Source organism: Pteropus alecto, unplaced genomic scaffold (genome assembly GCF_000325575.1).
Source record: "Pteropus alecto unplaced genomic scaffold, ASM32557v1 scaffold40, whole genome shotgun sequence".
NCBI lineage: Eukaryota > Metazoa > Chordata > Mammalia > Chiroptera > Pteropodidae > Pteropus > Pteropus alecto.
Window position 1 is genome coordinate 12,150,726 of NW_006431919.1, and position 6,891 is coordinate 12,157,616.

Sequence of the window (6,891 nt, forward strand, 5' to 3'; positions counted from 1 at the left end):
TCAGCAGGATGCAGATCATAGAGAAATTCTTTCATCCTGATTTTGTCTCTAGAAATTAATAAGTGAGACATGACCCTTCTCACAATAGTCTCTTTGAAATAGATTTAAGATTGTATTATTCTAAGACCGTGAGAATGGATATTCCTATTTGGTTCCACAGTTCATGTTTAATATTATAGGAGAGAATAGAAGAGTTGAACAGAAAAGGTTTTTCTGGACTAGGTGACCTGAGGGTAATATAATCTTGATCAAACTAAAATTTTAGAAACTCATTTGGAAAATAAAATTTAATTTTCTCAGCTTATGAAATTTACAGATTTTTCTTTTGTGCGATTGACAATATCATAAAAAATATAACTTAAAGATAAGACTAGAATACTCCCTATGGTAGATAGGATTTTGGTTTCTGTGATCTTCCCCTTACTCCCCACCCCGACTCTTCATTTTACTCCTGTGTATATGACCCTCTGCAGCAAAAGGGACTTTGCAGATGGAATAAATGAAATGCATTTTCACATAGGGAGAATGTTCTGGGTTATCCACGCTGGCTAGTGTAATCACATGAGCATTGAGGGAGGCAGAAGCATTGGAAAGAGAAATAAGTGTGTTAGAGAAATGTGGCATGAGTAGGACTCATGTTACTGTTGTTGGCTTTGGAGATGAATAAGAGGCCACAAGCCAAGGAATGTAGGAAGCCACTGAAGCTGGGCGAGGCCTTCAGCTGACAGCCAGTAAAGAACCAGGACCTCAACACTACAGTTGTGTGTAACTGAATCCTTCCAACGACCCGAATGAACAACGAAATGGATTCTCTCCTAGAGCCTCCAAAAAGCTTCACAGCCTGCAGACAGCTTCATTTCTGCTTGTGAGATTCTAAATAGCAACACTGCTGGGCCTTCTGGACTTAACAGCCTACAACCATTAAGATATGAGATAATGAATGGGTAGTATTTTAAGAAGCTAAATTTTCAATAATTTGTAAGGCAACGGTAAAAAATAAATGTACTCCCCTACAGTTTTAGGCAGTTATAGAACTCACTCCTATACTCTGTGTGTGTGTGTGTGTGTGTGTGTGTGTGTGTGTGTGTGTGTGTGTGTGTCTTGAAATTTTAATGCACTCAGACGTTGTAGTCCCACTTCTTGAGTGTGCACCCGGGACTGGAAAAATAATTTCTCTGACTTTTTATGCAGTTTGAATTGCAACTGGAAACTTATTCTTCTACTTAAAAATTTTGTTAGACTATTTTATAGCTGGAGAAGAACAATAATATTACCTACTTCATTGCGGCCTGATCTCACAGTTCGTGATCCTTCAAAAATTAAGCTTATGCACCTAAATTGCCAACATTCTATTTCATTAGCAGGATAATAGCAAGGCAAATTCATCAAAATAATGACCTATTTCATTTTATTCAGACGTATTGCTCACATATTTACTCTGACATTATTTTGGAGAGTTAAATTATTGTCATAAACTTATTAGTCCCACATAAAAACTTTAGATCTTATCAGAATTCACTAATATTCTCAGTATTAGTCAAACACTCCAAAAGAAAATTACCAAGAAATATTAGTATTATTAATGCAAAGTGCTGTGTCTTTGACAAAAATTATGTCTTTTATATGAATTTCCCACCAGTAGTCTGTAGATTTAAAAAGAAATAAGGAAAACTATGGATGTTATTAAGTGGAATTTGTCTTTGTTTAGCTCCAGTGCTATGAGCGACAGATTTTGTAGTATCCTTTTCTACATATCCTCACCATGTAGTTTTTCATGACCTCATCTATTGGGAGATTTGGGGAATCGGTCTTAAGAGGGTCTCATTTGGCATGTGTTGTTACCCCTGCCCACACTGATAACTGACTGAGGTCTTGAGATTTTATAATTCAATCTGATCAGGCTCTAATCTACCACATTGTTACGTAAAACAGTGTCATGATGGTACACATTAAAGTAAAGCACTAATATAATAAGATTAAAGAACAGGTTTAGTAAAAAATTGTGGGAAAAAACATTTTTTTTCTCTGCTCTGTAAATAGCAGGTTGACTCAGATGTCTTTCTTATTAGTAAACTACCTAAAAACAATAGGCTATAATGAGGTAAGTTGGCAGCTTCACGTTACAACATAGCTTGGGGGTGCAGGCTCTTTTGGTAAAGGAGTATATTGTTATAGAAAAAAATAAGTGTATCAAGTTAAAATCTCTGTGACAAACCAGTGCTAACAAGCCCATGTCTGCATGTCACCAGAGGTGGCTGTGCCTGACATTTTCTGGAGGACAGCCTATAGTTAAGTAGCATTGAAAGGCACCACAGGCATTATAGCAAATGTATAGGGGACAATGAACAACAATGGGGCAAAATCAAGCTATTTGAGCTAATGGCTGATGCTGTGTTCAGTGTATTATACTCGTGCCATTCACATCACTATGGCTAAGGTTGTATCAGTGTTTTCATAATAGAGCTACTATTTTAGAGGTTTATAACCTGGCAATAAAAATTGGCTTCCGGCAAACACTTGACATACTAGACAAGACCTCAGCAAGAAAGAGATTTTTGAGAAATAATATTTTTTGGGGGGAGAGGCTATGGAATATGGTTTGTTGTTCCATATGTCCATTTGAGTTTCTGAAACTCAAAATACAATTCAGATTTGGAAAATGGCATTTTGTAAGTTATTAGACTACAAGGAAGAATCAAATTTTGTGAAAGGTTGGTCAAACAATACTTATTGTTACATGCTCAGCTCAGAACATTTTTATCCTTCAAAACGTTCTTTCTATTCTTTTTAAAGTGGAGTGTGTGCAATGACTCACAGTCTTTTATTCTGATATCTAGATAGGCATGGTTGCATGAAGATCAAGGAGTTTGATTTTCAGAAGAATATCTATTATGATATGTGACTTTTTTAAATTTAAATTCCTTAATAACACCTAACTTATTAATCCTATTATTAAATGTCATAGATTCATTGCATGTAAACATTGGAAAGAATCCAACTTCCATGAAGAGCTGGAAGATATATCATTGTCACCATCGCCATCATCATCAGCTGTTCATTGCATCTTCGGTCTGTTCTTAATAGCATACTGGAGATTTTAATGTACTAACATTCAGTGTTTGATCTCATGGAACTTGAATTCATATGTTGCCATATATGTATATGTATATGTATATGTGTATGCGTATGTATATGTGTATGTATGTATGTATATATATATATATGTATATGTATGTATATACACATACACACACTTATATATATAAAAGAATCAAGGTCGAAAGGAACAAGATTTACAAATATACATGTTGTTGCACACTAAAAGTTAATGATCATTTTCAGACTAGAAATATTAAAACTTTTATTTTAAACATTTATAATAGTCATGGAGATCATCATTTTATAAGAATTGAATTGCAAAGTAAGGGAGAAGAGAAAATTCTTGAGATATTTCAAAACAGGGCAAGGGAGAGAACATTAGCAGAGTAGCATTTCCTGACTACAGAAAATGATTTCGATATTGAGATTATTAATAACTATTATTAATATGTTATTAACAAATAGTATTATTGTTATTATAGGCAAATATTTTTACTGATGACTAATATGTGTTAGGCATTGAGCTGCTTCATAAGCATGACAGGATAGCTATTGATAAACAATTGTAGTTTTCGTGCAAACAGTATTATTTCATATATCTCCTTAGAAAATGTCAGAGTATCGAATAGCAACAGATATATCAAGTGAAAGCTGCATACCCAAGCTATTAAAATTTCCTATGCATTTTCCAAAAGGAATGAAAGTACTGGAGTGGCCTTCAGAAAGCCAGACGTCCTTACTTTTCAGTCAGACAAACGGAAGTGGCTTTCTATGCTTCATAAATCATATGTTCTTCATTGTGTGATATGGTGTCATTGTCAACACTTTGGCTTGATCGGTTTAAATAATAGACATTTATTGTCCCAGCTTATGTTAATATAAAAAGGAGAAAATATTAAAATGTTTCAAAAGCAGGATTGAAGAATTGAGATAGAACTGAAAAAAAAAAAATTAATTTGACCCCCTATCCAGAGCTGTAACAAAGACTTGACTAAATTAGAGAAAGCCCATTTGTAAATTATTTTCATGAAAGAGACAGGATTATCTCTGAGGTTATAGAATTTTTTCTCTTCATTAATGGGAACTATATCTTACCTTACTTTAAACTTTCCACTTGTATAAGTCTTTCAATGTGACTCTTTGTTTAACACTGAATCTCACATGAGACACTTGACAAGTTGAGAGGTAAGTTATCTGGAGCAAAAAAATTAAGCTTGTCAGAGGCAGTCCTCCCACACAGAATTAACATAAGATCTCAAAAATCTTCAGTTCGCAAGATAATTGTCCTAAGAAGATATTTTTATCCATACCATCAATACTGAATAGATTGTGGAAAAAAATAATTGTTCACTCTCATATTTGAGAGTCACTGTTTTATAGAGATTCTGAAATGTTTTTGTTGACTTTATCCTAAAGAGAAATATATACTGCGGGGATTCACAGTTATCTGAAAGTAATAGGTTATGGAGAATATATATACATATACATATATATATATATACATTTTTTTCTAACCATATTTTAGTAGTGCCAAGGAAGTGGATGTTTATGTTATAGCAGGAATTGTGAGAAGAATGAGAGATTTATATAAATGTACTGAGTTGCATGTAGACATGTATAGTTCAAAAGGTTAAAAAGCAATAAAAGGTAATCTCCAAGTTCTAGAAATGAGAAAGAAACTCAAACCCATACTAGTAAACTAGAATAGAAGCAGAAAGACCCAGAATCAGTCTCTGACTTAAAAGCTGGGTTCTCAAAGCCCACACAGAAACCTCGGCAGAGAAAATGGGTAGTGTGAATAACAGAAAATAGAACTAGGCTCCCTGCATAAAGGCTGACATCACATAGTTGTCATTTCTGTGAAATGAGATCTAAAAATATTCAACTACTAACTGTGGGACTGGGCACAAAAGCATGTCACCCATCCCAGGTCTTGAGTAATGCTAAGGTCCTGTGTGACTGAAACCTTAAGCCTGCCAATATGAATATTACAAATAAAAACTGGCTGTGTACTAGTTAAAACCCTTTGTGTCCCAACAATGGGCAATATGAAACCATGCCAATAAAGAACTCAATCCATGGAGAAGAAGGAAACATGGCAGACAGGGCACACAGAAATTCAGTAGCCATTGGATAGATTGAAAAGTTATTGGAAGACTCTCAGGTGAACAATTAATCTATATCACATGTGTTTCTTTTCTCATTTTATCATCCAATTGCAAAGGCTAAGAATATAAATAGGAAAATGACCAGCATCAATTTTAGAAATGAGGAAAAGATACCTTATATGTGCTAGAGATGTTGATGAATACTGATATATCTAGTAAAGACAATATAAGATTAAATAAATACTAATTTCTTTGAAAGTCACAAACTACCAAATCTCATTCAAGAAGAGGTAGATAACCTGAGTAGTTCTATAACCATAAATATGTTGGATTTTTAGTTAAAAACTTTAAGGCTGTATAGACACAAACAAACACATTTTAAAAATGAGATTTACAGGCACGATGGATTCACTGCTGAATTCTTTCAAACATTTAAAGAAGCAATAACAGCACTTTATTCAAACTCTTCCAAAAGTAAATAAATAAAGGAAGAAAGAATAGATTATGTTCCCCAAATCACTCTGTAAGACCTTAATTACCCTAACCCCAAAATCGGATAAGAATATTGCAGAAAAACTATAGAGAATTATTGCTATGAACATAGAAGTAAAAATCTAAACAAACTTATACAAGATAAATTCTAACAAAAAACACAAAAGGTAATTCATGATCAAGTTAAATATAGCAAAGGACTGCAAGGTTGGTTTAACATTGGAAAAATCGGTGTAATTCTGATTAAAAATGAAAAAAAAACCCTTATATCATCTGAATATTGCAGAAAAATCATTTTTTAAAAATTGAACATTTATTTTTGATTTAAAAAATGATAAAAATTTCAAGCAGACAAAAAAGAAGACGAATTGTTAAACCTATAAAAAGGGTATCTTTGGAAAAAAACCTACAGTTAAAATTTATAATAGTGAAAAACTAAATGTTTTTTTCTCTAGAATCAGTAGCAAGGCAAAGATGTCAACTTTGCTCTAAGCATTCCATCCAATGAAATATGAAAATAAATATCTATAAAAAAATACACTGACTAGGAAAGGATAAACTTTTATTGAAGATGACTTGATCATCTATGCAAGTAAATTCAACAGAATTTTACCAAAATAACTACTATCACTATTCAGTGATTTTAGTAAAGTTGTAGAATACAAGATCAATATGAAAAAAAAATCAATTGAATTTCAATACACTAGATACAAATAAGCAGAAAGTAAAATTTAAAATATTTAAAATAGAATTAAATATGTGAAATACAAATAATTTTAAAAATGTGAAAACAGTATTTTGAAAAATATAAAACCAATGAAGAAATTAAGGAAAAACTAAATAGAAAGAAATGCATCATAATCATGAATTGGACAATTTAATATTAAGATGTCAGATCTCTTTAAATTCATCTAGATTTACTCCCAATAAAAATTACAAAAGTGTTTTTCTTTCTTTTTTTTTTTTTTGGCAAAAATTGACAAACTGATTCTGAATTTTTTATGGAAACATAAAGGATGTTTAAAAGAACTTGAAAAAAGAACAATAGTGGACGACTTAACCTCATTTTAAGACTCATTATAGGCCTATAGTAATCAAAATATTGTTCCGTTGACATAAAACTTAATAGAATATATCCACACAGATATGTTCAATGAAATGCCAACATGAATGCCAAAGTAATTGAAGGGAA